Below are 14,838 nucleotides of genomic sequence, written 5' to 3' on the forward strand. Positions count from 1 at the left end.
CTCTCCTCTTCCACAGCTCGTGGGCCTCCTGGGTCATCCAGGAGCATTGGTTCAGAAGCCTCTGCAGGCCCTTCTAGCCTGAGACGAGGCCTGGAGGCTGAGGCAGGAGCCCAGGTAGCAGCAAGAGGGGCCCCAGCTGCGTCCGTGAACCCTGGCAAAGGTGGCCAAACCTTGCCTCCAGCCTCAGCTTCCCTGGGCAGCTTGGCCTCCACAGCAGGAAGACCATGGGATAGTGGCCAAGGGGGTGCCACTAGGGTGGTGGCAGGACGGTGGAGACAGGCCCCACCCTTGACCTTCTGCCCATCAGTGGATGGATGAAGAAAGCGTGGCACACCCACAGTGGAGTACTATGCAGTCCTCAAAAAGGAGCAATGCCATGGGCGAGCCTGGAGGATGTCACGCTAAGTAAAATCAGCTGGGTGCGGAAAGACACACACTACCCATCTCACAAATGTGTGGCATCTAAAAATGTCAATCCCCTTTAGAAGCTAAGAGTAAAGTGGTTGTGAGCTTGGGGTTAACCATTGGGATTGAGGAGATAAAAGAAAATAAATAAAATAAAATTTATAAGGAAAGGCGAAGGACCTAGAATACTTAAAACAATTACCAGGCGCGGTGGCTCACGCCTGTAATCCCAGCACTTTAGGAGGCTGAGGCAGGCAGATCACGAGGTCAGGAGATCGAGTCCATCCTGGCCAACATGGTGAAACCCCGTCTCTACTAAGAATACAAAAATTAGCCAGGCGTGGTGGCAGGTGCCTGTAATCCCAGCTACTTGGGAGGGTGAGGCAGGAGAATCTCTTGAACCCAGGAGGCAGAGGTTGGAGTGAGCCGAGATTGTGCCACTGCATGCCAGCCTGGGTGACAGAGCAAGACTCCGTCTCAGAAAAAAAAAAAAAAAAAAAAAAAAAAAAAAAAAAAAACTTGGCCAGGCGCGGTGGCTCACGCCTGTAATCCTAGCACTGTGGGAGGCCGACGCTGGTGGATCACCTGGAGTCAGCGGTTCAAGGCCAGCCTGGCCAACATGGCAATGGCAAAACCCTGTCCCTACTAAAAAATGCAAAAAGTAGGCCAGGCTCAGTGGCTCACGCCTGTAATGCCAGCATTCTGGGGGGCTGAGGTGGGTGGGTCATGAGATCAGAAGATTGAGACCAGCCTGGCCAACACAGTGAAACCCCATCTCCACTAAAAATACAAAAATTAGCTGGGCATGGTGGTTGTGCCTGTTATCCCAGCTACTTGAGAGGCTGAGGCAGGAGAATCACTTGAACCTGGGAGGCAGAGGTTCTAGTGAGCCAAGATCGTGCCACTGCACTCCAGCCTGGGCGACAGAGCGGGGACTCCATCTCAAACAAACAAACAAAACCAATCCTGAAACAAGGGAGAAAAAAGTGGAGCCGTCACTCCAGCGGGCGTGGATATTAAAGCCTCATCCATCATGACAACGTTGAGAAAGTGACGCGTGTGCAGCAGGGTAGACTCTCCAACCAACGGAACAGAACAGAAAACCCAGAAACTGACCCACACAAATATGCCCACCTGATTTTTGACAAAGGTATATAAAGAATTCAGTGGAAGAACAGCAGTTTTTCAACAAATGGTGCTGGAAGAATCAGACATCTATAGGCAAAAAAAAAAAAAAAAAAAAAGGAACTTTGACCTAAGTCTCATAACTTATACAAAAATTAACTCAAAACGTACCCAGAGTAGGCAGACCCAGAGGGACAGAAAGCCAATTTGAGGCTGCGAGGGGAAAATCCGCTCGTGTGTTTTGCTCTTGCCATTGCCAGTCATACGTTTGCTCCCGTCATCTCAGGGCAACGACTGCTTGGTGCTGCTCTGTGTGTTTGCTGTTTTCTCACCCTTGGTAGGTACATTTCACTCCATTTTTCGCTAGTTGCTAAACAGATACTCGTCCTGTTTTAATTTTCTAGTACTTGCCTTATTTTTCTCCGACCATGTGTGTGAGGAACCATTTCCCTGTGTGTGAGGACTTAGCCTGCCTCTGCCTCCCGTCACTGTCCTCCCAGGGATACTTATTTTTGTTGGCACGTGAAGAAAATGAAGACTCAGCTGATTGATGTGATTTTGGTTTGCATATGAAGTTTTCTCTTGGAATTGTTGGTGGGACTTGCGCCCTGTTCCTTAGCCATGTCATAGTGATTACTGGGATTTGGGATCTTAGCCTGTCTGCCATGTGGATTCTTTCCTTGCTCTGTTTTGCGATTTAAGGAAAGGTTCCGGCTGCTTCCCACAGCCTTTTAGGACTCTGTATGCATGCGCTGAAGGAACCCCAGGCTGATTCTCAGGCAGACACAGGCCTGGTCAGTGCAGGTTGAATCTACAGGATGAAATCCAAGCTCCATATCTGTCCGCATGCGTCCTCCTGCCCAGCAGCAGCCCAGCTGGGCGGCTCCGCAACTGGCCCTAGGGTCTTTCCTTCTTCCTCGGGTTCTCCCCTCCTCCGCAAATCCCCCTCCTCCTTCAGAAGCAGCCCCCAGGTGTGGACACAGCACGTTGCTGAGGGTGTCCCTGAGCGCCCACCGTCTTCTGGGATGGACGGGGCGCCCAGCGGACACTGGAAGCATCTGAACTGGTGTGCAGTGCAGCCCTGAGTCCCATGGGCTCCGCACTTTCCCGTGGGCTCCTCGCTTTCCCGTGGGCTCCATGCTCGCTCCCAGGACCAGCAGTCACCGTCCCTCCATGGGCTCACCTTGGGGCACCGGGCACTGGCTCCTGCCTGATTTATGGTCTTCCCCGCCCTGGGCTCAGCTGTCCCAGGGGCACTGGCCCCGTCTTCACCTCACATCCCCAAATGAAGTACAGGAGCCACCTGGGGAGAAGTTTTAATAGGAGAAAAAATACCTTATGATAGAAAACTAAGAAGAAGTAAAATAGCAGCTGGGAGCAGCTCCCCTAACGAATCCCCGGCTTCCACGGGCCAGTGGCCAAGACCTGGCCAGACAGGCCGGCAGCCTCCTGCCAGGGCCCTGGGCTAACAGCTGAGGCCACCTGCACCCAGGAAGTTTCGTAGTGATTTTCGAGGTCTGGTTACCGAAAGGGTGAAGGGGTGCTGGGCTCTGGGGGAAACGCTGACCTCCAGCCTCCACCCCCACGGTGAGGACCGTCAAGCCCCAGGGTGGGTAGGGAGATTCCTTGCAAAGGTGGCCCCATCCCTGCTCCCCTCACCCCTGCTGCTCCCCCATGATGAGTGGGAACCCCTCACCCCTGCTTCTCCCCCATGAGGAGTAGGGACTCCTCACCCCTGCTTCTCCCCCACGAGGAGTGGGAAACCCTCACCCCTGCTTCTCCCCCACGAGGAGTGGGAACCCCTCACCCCTGCTTCTCCCCCACGAGGAGTGGGAACCCCTCACCCCTGCTGCTCCCCCATGAGGAGTGGGAACCCCTCACCCCTGCTTCTCCCCCACGAGGAGTGGGAACCCCTCACCCCTGCCCACACAGGGGCTCTGCTGCTCCCCCACAAGAAGTGGGAAACTTGCAGTTTTCCGGGAGGGACCGTGCACCAACTCCAGCTTAGGCCTCCAGGGGCTCGGCCCTGGCTCTCCAAAGCTTCCATCAACACGGAGACAGCAGGGTCGGCAGAGCAGGGGGAGCCCATGACGGCGTGGCTGTGTCCAGCCTGGAGCGGGTCAGGGCAGGGGGTTGGGGGTGAAGCCCGGGGCCCAGGCTCGGCGGGGTGATGGGAATGAGGCAGCCTGGCCCAAGGACCCAAAGCTGATGGAGACCCACAGAGAAGGGGAGGATGAGGAGCTGCAGGGTCTCCTGGTGGGGGTGGGGGGCTGGGACCACCCAGCCTCAAAGAGGCCGTGAGAACCACAGGAGTGTGTGAGACACCCCACAATTAAGGGGCATGGAGGGGACCAAGCAGGGTCCCAGAGCCCAGAGCACAGAGGGTGGGAAGGACGGGCTGTGGACGAGGATGGGGTCTGACAAGAGGAGGGTGACACAGCGGGGCGGCCATGGTGGCAGGAGGGCTGTAGTGGGAGGGGAGGGAGTGAGGTCTCTGGGAGCTGGAGAGAGGACAGGATGGGAGGGCTTGAGGGGCTCCTGAAGGTACGCACCGAGGCCTGCAGAGAAGCCAAAAAACGCTGGGTTTTGGGTGCCGCCATAGAAACACAGGTCCAAAGGGAAACGCGGAGCCCCTCTGTACCCAGGCCCCACCCTCAAGGGCGGCTGGATGAGTTTGTCTGGGGGTGAGGGTGGTGGTCACGCTCCAGGCCCATCCTGGACAGGGATTCTGGGCCCGGGAAAGCTGCTGGAGCCTGTGGTCACCTTTGACCCCTGCCGCCTGGCTGCTCCTGACTGCGTGAGTCGATCCAAGGACAAAGCCAGGACCCCTGTCTTGGAGGGACAGTCCCACGCTCCCTGGGCCCCAGGCTGGCACACATGCCTCCTGGGCCATCCCCACCTGCCCCCCACCACCGGCACCCCGCTCTCTACCCTCCCAGGCTAGCGCACTGCCTCCTGGGCCAGCACCCCCTTCCTCCCCGGCACTTCACTTTCTACCCTCGCTCTTCTTCCCCGGCCGCGTCTCCTGCTCTGGTCCTGGAGCCGGAAGTCAGTGCTCTGTGCAGATGAGCTTGGGGCAGCCCACACCCTGCAAACCCTGCCAGGCTTCTGAGCAGCTGCTGACCTGCCCTGCTCCCCTGGAGCCTCACGCCTGCCTGGGGGGCAAGAAGCCTAAGTCCAGCCCCCTTCCACAGGGTCCCTTTAGCTTCTAGGGACACACGGGGGTGGGGTCCAGGTCCCCTGGCCCAAGGGCTGGAGGTGCCAGGGGCTCTTTGATTGCAGGAAGGGAGCACCAGACTAGTAAGGGAAGGCCAAGGGGGCATGAGGAGGCTCGAGGATGTCTGCCTGGTGCACGGTCCCCACCCTGCTCCTTAGGCCAGGCCATGTGCCCCCCTCTTCTGGGCTCTGCCCACTGGGCTGCTCAACGGCCTGGTGCACTGGGCCTTATCCAGCCTCACAGCTGCCGAGACCCAACCCTGGCTGTGGGGCTGGAGCGTCCTTTGCACGGCGGCTCCATCTCCCCTCTGCACCGTAAGAGCCGACGTCTCCAAGGGCTTCTGCACTTGGGGGCCTCTTTGCAGGGGGAGTCTGCTGGCCCTGACTTGTCCTGGGGTGCTGGAGTGTCCCAGAAGGCCCAAACAAGAACAGGCTGAGAAAAGGGGGCACAGGTGGCCACGGCGCCAGGTGCGGTCCAGCCAGGCCAGGCCAGAGAAGGAGGAAGGGAGACTGGGTGGGGAGGGCCCAGCCCCTGGGAGTTTCCCAGCCGCTGAGGGCACCGGAAACGTGGGCTAGCCTTCTGCTGAGCGCGTGACCATCCCCACCCTGGTCACCTGCTAGGCTGGCTGGGCCACGTAACCCAGAAGCCCTCATGGCTTCCAGGAAAAGAGGCTGTCCAAGAGCCCTGACTCTGACCGACGGGCATGGGTGGCTCCGGGAGTGACCTGTGGGGAGGGGCACAGAGGAGCCTACCCCGGCCTCAGCCTGGGTCTTGCCTCTGGGCTGTGGGAGCCGGGGAGCCTCGGCCGTGTTCTTGGCTCCACACAGTCCCGAGCCCCACAAGATCAGCCCTGGCTTGGTTCTGTACGCTGCTTCCTGCAGCGGAGGGGAAGGGGAGGGGAATGGCCAATGGCTGGTGTTCAGGGTGCCTTGTGGGATGGCATGGCCCCTCGGCTATCAGGGAGTCCCGTTAGACTAGGCTCCTAACCAGGACCTGGGCAGGGCAGCATCACAGCAGTGGGGCCCCAGGCTACTGCCCACCAGCTGCCTGGGTTCCTCTCTGAACCTCAGTCTCAATCGCTTCTCGGCCTTTTGGCTAAGATCAAGTGTGAACCTCAGTCTCCTCATCGGCCTGGCGGGAACAGCTGCTCCCTCCTGTTCTTCCCCCGTCAGGCGTGTGAAACGTGTCTCCTTGCTCTCCACCAAGAGTGAACTCCCTCTGACGAGGCCTTATGGTGGTTCAGGGAGAGACGTTCACGAAGCTAGCGTGTCCTGTGAGCCTGGCCCGTGACCTGACCTCTAGGCTTCACAAACCTTCAGATCTGAGCAGCACACAGTTGTGACCCTGTGGTTCCAGAGCTCCCTCTCCAAGTGGCTTCTCAGGGTTCTGCAGAGCAGGCCCAGCAGATCCAAGGCCAACCTCCTAGGACTGCGGCCTCCCACCCACAGGAGGGTTTCCGTCGGTCCTAAGCGGCCCTCCTTCCAGCACGGCAGGGAGACCTGGGGCTGCAGGGATTTGCCGGGAGAGCTGGGGGCCACCAGGACCTCCCTGCGAAGGACGTAGCCTCAGGCCAGGACCCTACTTCTAGAAGAGTCCTGCCTCTCGCCACCCGCCATGGCCTGAAAGGCACATTCTGAGGCGTTGCTTGCTTTGCAAATCATAACCGTGCTCTCTCTGGTGGTCCAAGGAGGGTGTCACAGACCAGGGCCTGGCTTAGAGCTCCCGGGGCCCAGCCCACCACCCACAGCGTGTGGCGAGGAGGCTCAGAAGGGCTGTGCAGTGTCCTCCACTCGGGATCTGCCCTTGGGGCTCAGCGGCGCCCCAGGCCGTGAGAGCAGAGGCGCTGTCCCCAGCCGTCCCCCAATGCCGGAAGCTGGGCCCTCGCTGGGCCCCTTGGACTCTTAGGGGCTCAGGCTCCCAGAGGCCGCCCTGCCCAGCTGCCCCGAACGGAAGTGTGCAGTGTGTGGGCGTCGGAACATTCCACCCACCGTGCCTGCTGCTGCCCACCCAGGGGACTGGGAAGTGAAATTGCTCGGTCTGTGCCAGGCGTGGCAGGTGAGGGCCGGGTGGGCCCACCAGGCAGATTTCTCAAGGGTGGCCTGGGAACTCGTCTTCTTCCAGGCAGCCGTGTCCGGGGTGGTGGTGGTGTCCAGGCACCTGGGGTGGGTGCTGAGTGTCCACAGCAGAGGAGAGATGGGCTAAACCCTTGGGGGTGAGGGAGACACCCCCACCCTGCCCCCAGGCTGCCGGCCCACAGGGAGGAAGCGATTCTGCAGCCAATCAGAGGGAGCATTGATTCTGTGGCCAATCAGAGGGAGCGTTGATTCTGTGGCCAATCAGAGGGAGCATTGATTCTGTGGCCACTCAGAGGGAGCGTTGGTTCTGTGGCCAATCAGAGGGAGCGTTGGTTCTGTGGCCAATCAGAGGGAGTGTTGGCTCTGTGGCCAATCAGAGGGAGCGTTTGGCGGCCCCAGGGATGGGTTTCTACGTGGGCTTCCGCTTTACCCTGAGAACTCTTGGGGGCATGGCTGCCCTAGGTAGGGTCTGGTGGCGAGGGCCCCTGTTCTCAGCACTCCGCGAGTCTTCACTCAGCACCCTGACAGGCAGCTGTCCTTGTTACTAACCCCTCCGCTTTTCAGGACAGGAAACCGACGCACAGAGGCAGGGTCAGCTATGTCATCTGCAGGACCCATAGAAGATGAAAACGTGCCGGCACGTGGTGGAGCATCTGTCATCCCAGCACCTCGGAAGGCCGAGGCGGGAGGATCACGAGGTCAGGAGTTCAAGACCAGCCTGGGCAACATAGTGAAACCCCGTCTCTACTAAAAATACAAAAAAATAGCCAGGCGTGGTGGATCGTCTATAATCCCAGCTACTCGGGAGGCTGAGGTGGAAGAATCACTTGAGCCTGGGGGTCAGAGGTTGCAGTGAGCCAAGATCATGCCATTGCACTCCAGCCTGAGTGACACAGTGAGATCCAGTCTCAAACAAACAAAACAAAACAACAAAAAAAGACGAAGACAATGAGAATGTGGGCGCTTCTTTAAGAAGTATTAAGCATTTCAGGATGGCGGCGGCCGCAGAGCATTGGCTCAGGAGGGGCCTCGGCACACGGTTTTGGGAGGGTGGTGAGCAGTTCTGGGAGGGTGATGAGCATGCGTGGCTTGCAGGGAGAGGGAGAGCCGGGTCCAGAGGGGCCACAGTGGAGTCAAGAGGGGGACGGAGTGAGGGGGCCCTGGAGCCAAGAGCTTGGCGGCCTCCACTGCCTCAGTCTGTGGTGTACACAAAGGGCTCAAGTCAGACGCATCCAGGAGTCTGGGTCAAACACAGTGACAGGTTTCCGTCCATGGGACTCGTCCACACACATGACGGACCCCTCAAGGGGGTGGGAGGGGAGGTTACAGCGTTTGGTGTTCCCCGAACCGCCCGACACGGAACACTGTTTTTCTCAGGACTTCTCCCAGGACTGGCGATCTGTGAAATGCATGTTGGGAAGGAGAGTTGCAGCCTCGGCCCCGATGCGGCTGAGGGGCTAAGCACCATGGTGTCCTGACTGAGCAGCTGGGCAGGCCCTCCGGACACCGGTGCAAAGCAGCAGCACCCACCCCGTCCTCTCAGAGTGTTCCAGTCAGCCCACATTCAGCGTGGGGGTGGTCCCTCCTGGTCCCTCTGATCCTGGCTGGAAGGGCTGTGAGCCGTGTCCCTCCTGGCCCCCCGACCCTGGCTGGACGGGCCGTGAGCTGCCTCCAGACAGGCCAGGGCTTCCCCGTCAGCTGGAAGCTCCTCCGGAATTGCCTCTCCAGGCCTGCCTTTCAGGGAGCCCCTCGCACCTGGCTTCTGCCTCTGCAGGCAACTGTGGATTGCTGTCCCTGCCCACCTAAGCCCCTGTGTCGTTTTCTTTCGAGGTGCTTGTCACTCAGGTGAGCAGGAAATGTTTGTGGAATTCACCGTGAATCCGGGAGAGGAGGCGGTGGGGAGCTGGGGTGGGTTCACACTCAGGAGCGGGTACAGCCCGGCCTGGCCCCAAGACCTGTGGCCATTCTCCTCCCACTACATGCAATGTGGACACAGATCTGCTGCCTCATCGCCACTTTCCAGAAACATTTGCAGAGCCATGTTATGTGGCTGCCCGAGTTCTGGACAGACACACCAGTAGCAGAGACCGGCGCTGTCCTGATTCGGGCTTGCTGTGCGGCCCTGGGCAAGCTGCTGGACCTCTCTGAGCCTCAGTGTCCCCTTCCGTAGAGTGGAGGTAACACAGGCAGTGAGGACATGGAGAAAGAGTGGCCCAGGGAGGCTCATTCACTGAGAATCTTTTCTAGTGTTTTGCAGGGAAGTCACCCGGTGAGTGTTGTGGCTAAAACAAGATGTGGGGGAGGGAAGAGCCACTGGGGGATCCCTGGGGGGCTGGCTGGGCCACACCTGTGATACCACAGCAGTGCCACGCCCAGCAACCCCAGCTGCCCAGGGTACCCATCCCGGTGTGCGTCACGTCCGTGCACCAGCTCACGTGTCCTGTTCCCGGACTCATGCTTGCGAAACATATTGCCCAGAGCAGCTGGGCCCAGTGCCAGCAGCCCTGCCCCTAATCTGCCTGCCTAGGGGCTCCTGAGGGAGCCACCCCCTCCCCAGGGCTGGAGGCTGGACTTCAGCAGGACCCACTGCAGCCCTTACCCCCTTTCCCCTGCTGTGCTGTCAGGACCCCTTCCCACACGGGAACCACTGGCCCAGGCTTTAGCTAGTCATGACTGTTCCCCAGTGCCAGGCACCACAGGAGGCCGTGAGAGGGGTCTGTGGCCTCTGTCTCATCTCAGCTCGCTCAGTGGCCCTGGGAAGCTGGGGGAGGTTTTGGGGCCAAGCTCCAGCCAGACCCATCCCATCAGCATTGCTGCAGCTCCCCAGGGGCTCTGCTGCGCGCTTGGAAGTGAAAATTGCTGATGGAGGGGGTGGGTCCGACAAGAAGAGAGTCAGGAAGGGCCACAGAGTCCAGCCACAGGTGGTTCTGGGCATTCTCCGAGCTCCTCCACTGACCTCTCTGAGGCCTTGGCAGAATCCTGCATTACCCAAGCCTGTTTCCCCATCTGTAAAATAGGGATAGGAATATTTCCACCCCCCAGGTCCTTGAGAAGACCAAATGAGGTGACACTCTGCACATGTTCTTGGTGCAAGGAAGTGACTACCCACATGCACTGTCGTTTTGGGGCACAGGTTAGCCACACTCATCCTCAGAGGTACCTGGGAGTGGAAGCATTGTTACCTCCACTCACAGAGGAGACCGAGATACTGAAAGGTTTAGTGCCCACCTGAAGCCATGTAGCTAGTAGAGAAGGAGCTGGAAATTCAGCCTGGATGGTGATGATGGTGATGGTGATGGTGATGATGATGGTGGTGATGGTGACAATGATGATGATGGTGGTGATGATGATGGTTATGATGATGATGGTGGTGATGGTGATAGTGATGATGGTGATGGTGATGATGGTGATGGTGATGACGGTGATGATGGTGATGATGGTGATGGTGGTGATGATGATAGTGATGATGGTGATGGTGATGATGGTGATGAGGATGGTGATGATTGTGGTGATGGTGATGATGGTGGTTATGATGACGATGGCGATGGTGATAGTGATGATGGTGATGATGATGGTGGTGATGGTGATGATGGTGGTTATGATGACAATGGTGGTGATGATGATAGTGATGATGGTGATGAGGATGGTGATTGTGGTGATGGTGATGATGGTGGTTATGATGATGATGGTGATGATGGCGATGGTGATAGTGATGATGGTGATGGTGATGATGGTGATGAGGATGGTGATTGTGGTGATGGTGATGATGGTGATGAGGATGGTGGTGATGACGGTGATGATGGTGATGATGGTGGTTATGACGATGATGGTGATGGTGGTGATGATGATAGTGATGATGGTGATGGTGATGATGGTGATGAGGATGGTGATGGTGATTGTGGTGATGGTGATGATGGTGGTTATGATGACGATGGCGATGGTGATAGTGATGATGGTGATGGTGATGATGGTGGTTATGACGATGATGGTGATGATGGTGATGGTGATAGTGATGATGGTGATGGTGATGATGGTGGTTATGATGACAATGATGGTGGTGATGATGGTGATGATAATGGTGGTGATGATGATGGTGATGATAACAATGGTGATGATGGTGATGGTGATGATAATGGTGATGGTGAGGATGGTGATGGTGTTGATGGTGGCTATGATGACAGTGGTGGTGATGGTGATGATGGTGATGACAGTGGTGATGATGATGGTATGATGGTGATGATGTTGGTGGTGATTATAATGATGGCAATGATGATAGTGATGATGGTGGTGATGGTGATGATGGTGTGATGGTGATGGCAGTGATGATGATGATGATAGCAAGGATTACAGTGGTGATGGTGATGATGGTGTTGGTGGTGATAATGATGGCAATGATGATGGTGGTGATGGTGATGATGATGATTGTGGTGGCATTGTTCTTGACAGTTTATACATATTAACTCATTTAATTCTCACAATAAGCCAATGACTGTGTCCATTTTGCGAGTGAGGACAGTGAAGCAGGGAGAAAGTAACTTGCTTAAGACCACACAGTCAGTAAGTGGCAGAGCAGGGACTCAGGGCTACACATTCTGGTTGGAGCCCATGTCCAGAGCCCATGTCCATAGCTGCTGCACTGTCCTGCTCCATAAAGCCATGCTGCTTCACAAAGTATCTCATGAAATTGGGGGAGGAGGCTGAGTTCAGAGCACAGGGTGCAACCCCACTGGGAGGAGTTGGAATTATGCAGGAAGTGCAGTGGACTGAATGTTTCTGTCCTCCCCAAATTCATATATTGAAATCCTTATCCCTAGAGTGATGGTATTAGGTGGGGCCTTTGGTAGGTGATTAAGTCATGAGGGTGGACCCTTGTGAATGAGACTGCTCCCCTCATGAAAGGGAACCGAGAGAGCTACCAGCCGTCTTTTCATCATGTGAGGACATAGTGAGAAGGTGGCCATCTGCAGCTTGGAAAGGGGCCCTCACCAGAACCTAACCATGCCAGCACCTTGATCTTGGACTCCAGCCTCCAGAACTGTGAGATAGAGAGGTCTGTTGTGTATAAGCCCTCAAGCCTGTGGTCCTTTCTCATAGCACCCCGAGCTGTCTGAGGCAGGAGGCGAGATTTAAGCTGTACCTTGAAGGGCATCTATAAGTGGGCCAAGGTGGGAGGGTCTGCCTGGGAATGGAGCAAGGTCTCAGGGGGTGACTCTCAACAACTGGAATCTGGCTCTGGGGAGTCTGAACTCCAGCTGCAGCAGTGGGGCCTGCCTGCAGCCCATGTCTGCCAGGCAGACATCCCACCCACCAGCTAGGCTGACTCTCCATGCAGGCAGTTTAGGGGTGTCTTCGCCCATACCCCTCCCTGTCTACCATGAGCTCGTCCCCTGGGCTGAGCAGAGCCACATGTGGCCCCTGATAGGCCAGAGTCTACAGGACTCAAGCAGGGACAGCCAGGCAGCCTAGGGGTGCTGCTGGCTGGTGGGAGGGGGATCCCTCCAAGGTGTGCCAGGGTCCCTCGGTGCAGCAAGGGGCACGGCCCTCACCCCCAACCCTGCATCCCCCACCACCGCTTTTGCTCTCCACCAGTGCCCTCACCCCCCCACTGCCACCCTCACCCCCCCCACCACCGCCCTTGCCCTCCACCAGCGCCCTCACCCCCGACCGCTGCCGCCCTCACCCCCGACCGCCGCCCTCACCACCCCCACCGCCCTCACCTCCACCACCGCTGCCCTCAGCCCCGACTGCTGCCCTCACCCCCAACCACCGCCCTCACCCCCCCCGCCGCCCTCACCCCCCCCGCCGCCCTCACCCCTCTGCCGCCGCCCTCAACCCCTGCTGCCGCCCTCACCCCTCCACCGCCGCCCTCACCCCCTGCTACCGCCCTCACCCCCCAACACCACCCTCACCCCCTGCCGCCCTCGCCCCCTACTAGCGCCCTTGCCTCTCCTGCTCCCTCTGCCTCAAAGCAGAAAAATTCTGGACTTGGGGTGAAAAGCCTGGATTTGAGTTACGCTGCCCACCACTCTGCCTCAGTTTGTTTTTCGGGATAAGATGCTGCCTGCTGTGGCACCAGTGGTTGCCCAACTAACACCATGTCTCTTCTCCTCTAGCACCGGAGTCCAGGTGTGCCCTCCTGGGGCACCCGCCCAGCTCAGAGGCACACCTACCCGGTCTCGGGGGCTGTGACTGAGGGGTGTGGCAGAGGCTTCGGGTGTCCACTGGGAGCTTCCGCAGGGGAACCGGCCTGGTAGGAACGTCTGCTCTTGGGAAGGCAGAACCATCGGGAACCAGCCTCGGGGCGCAGGCTTCCAGGCCAGCGCTCGCTCTGGGCAGAGCCACCCCCACGTTGCTTACTCGTCCCCACAAATGGGACAGGAGCCAGGTCGCCTGTGTCCTCCGGGAAATGCTCCCGGATGTTGTGTCAGCCGGGTGAGCACTGGGTCCGGCTGCTCTGCCCAGCTTCTCTTCTCCAGTCGGCCAAGCCAGCCTCCGCGAGAGGCAGAGGAAAGACAGACACGGCGTTGGCTGCACGGGGCCTGCGTCTCTCCCGACCTTCTCATTTGATCCTCCTGCCCTATGCGGTTGGTGCCAACATTCATCCCATTTTACAGATGAGTAAACTCAGCTTCAGTGAGGCCAGAGGCCTTCCTGGAGATCACAGAGCAAGTGAGCCCAAGCCTCAACACCCATCTCCCCTCTGCACCTCTGCCGCCCCCTCCCATTCCTTTCCTGACTCTGGACCCCACGGGTGTCCTGGGCTCTGCTGCACTGTTCCTGGCTCTGCTCCCTTTCTACCTCCTGGGCCGGCAGGGGAAGAGCTCCCAGCTGGGGTCCCCACACCCTGACCTGCCCATTCCACTTTCCTCAGCTGTAAAGCAGGGAAGTCAGGGCCCCCGTTTATGGGCTCGTGGCGTTGAAGGGGTTCATGTTGTGTAAATCCCTAAGCCCAGTGTTGTCTTGGAAAAGACCTCAGTTTCGGGTTTATTGTTCTCTCTCTCACTCACGCACCATCAGTCTCAACTGTTGCTGGCCCGAGCTGTCTCTATGTGCTTCTTCTCTCCTACTCTGCCGTCTACGAGGACGGGAGGTGCTGGGGGCTGGCTGGCTCCTCGGGGACAGTGGGGAGCCGTGTAGGAAGGGACACTGAGGCACTGAGGGCCCAGCAGGACCTGGGGAGGGGGTACAAGGATGGCCTTGCTGCACGCAGACTGGCTGGCTCCACGCCCACTCTGGAATGGCCCGGGCGAGACTGCCCAGCTGTCGTTTTGATTGAATCCAGATGCCCCTCGTACTCGAGACAAATGTGCTCTGGGGAGCGTTTAAATAAAAACACAAGGATCAGCGATGTTCCCAGGGGCCGGTTTCATGGGGAGCCAGGGAGAGGGAGGAGTGGCCCCTGTCCCTACACCGATGGCAGGTGGCCCAGTCCCGGGCCGGGCACAGCTCCCCTCCACCCACCAGCCTCCTGGCCACCTGCTGGGGCGCCCCCAAGGCCGCAAATCTCCCTGAATCTGTTTCCCCACGTCACCGGGCACCCAGGAGAGCTGCACCTGCAAGTGACTGGGTGCTTGACCCGGGGGTGGGTGCTGGTGGGTGAGAGTGGTCCCTGTCACTATCATAGGCGATAACAGACATCTGTCACACCGGGAGCCTGGGCCGGCAACCTGGCACCCAGATCTTCATTTCCTCTCCTGGAAGTGGAGGCCCTGAGGCTTCTGAGCTCGCAGGGCTGCTGGGAGGACGAGTAAGAAAAGCAGGTGAAGCACAGAGCCCAAGGCTCCGTGTGGCCCCCCCAAGTCAGCTGAAGTCGTGACCCTCTCCGCAGCCTCTGCCCCGCGCCAAGCCTGACTGTGGTGGCTTTCGATGGGTGTCCTTCTAGCCTCAGGGCTTCCCGAAGCAGAAGGTGAGGTGCAGGACAACGCTGGTGCAGGCTGGCTCAGAGGCACAGCAGAGCCGCGTCCTGCACGGCCAGGTGCATCGGGAGCGGCCTTCCCGGCTGTTAAGGTGTCAGGC

The 14,838-nt window shown here is 58.5% G+C and overlaps 2 long non-coding RNA genes across 5 annotated transcripts; one reads left to right on the forward strand and one right to left on the reverse strand.

Annotated features, from left to right (window-relative positions):
• Positions 1–476: 476 nt before the first annotated feature.
• On the reverse strand, positions 477–6,993 carry LOC129457548 (uncharacterized). Of its 3 annotated transcripts, none has more exons than XR_008649292.2 (3): positions 6,061–6,993; positions 2,714–2,833; positions 477–2,341 (listed from the first exon to the last, which is right to left on the reverse strand). It is a non-coding gene; the product is annotated as an uncharacterized lncRNA (long non-coding RNA). The 3 variants fall into 3 exon arrangements; XR_010114531.1 differs by having other exon boundaries at positions 5,861–6,993; XR_010114532.1 differs by lacking the exon at positions 6,061–6,993 and adding an exon at positions 3,449–4,374.
• A 200-nt stretch (positions 6,994–7,193) lies between these two features.
• On the forward strand, positions 7,194–14,163 carry LOC134731865 (uncharacterized). Of its 2 annotated transcripts, XR_010114533.1 has the most exons (5): positions 7,194–7,284; positions 7,387–7,520; positions 8,200–8,667; positions 11,722–11,872; positions 12,936–14,163. It is a non-coding gene; the product is annotated as an uncharacterized lncRNA (long non-coding RNA). The 2 variants fall into 2 exon arrangements; XR_010114534.1 differs by lacking the exon at positions 11,722–11,872.
• Positions 14,164–14,838: the final 675 nt, after the last annotated feature.

This window comes from Symphalangus syndactylus, chromosome 11 (genome assembly GCF_028878055.3).
Source record: "Symphalangus syndactylus isolate Jambi chromosome 11, NHGRI_mSymSyn1-v2.1_pri, whole genome shotgun sequence".
Classification (NCBI taxonomy): Eukaryota; Metazoa; Chordata; class Mammalia; order Primates; family Hylobatidae; genus Symphalangus; species Symphalangus syndactylus.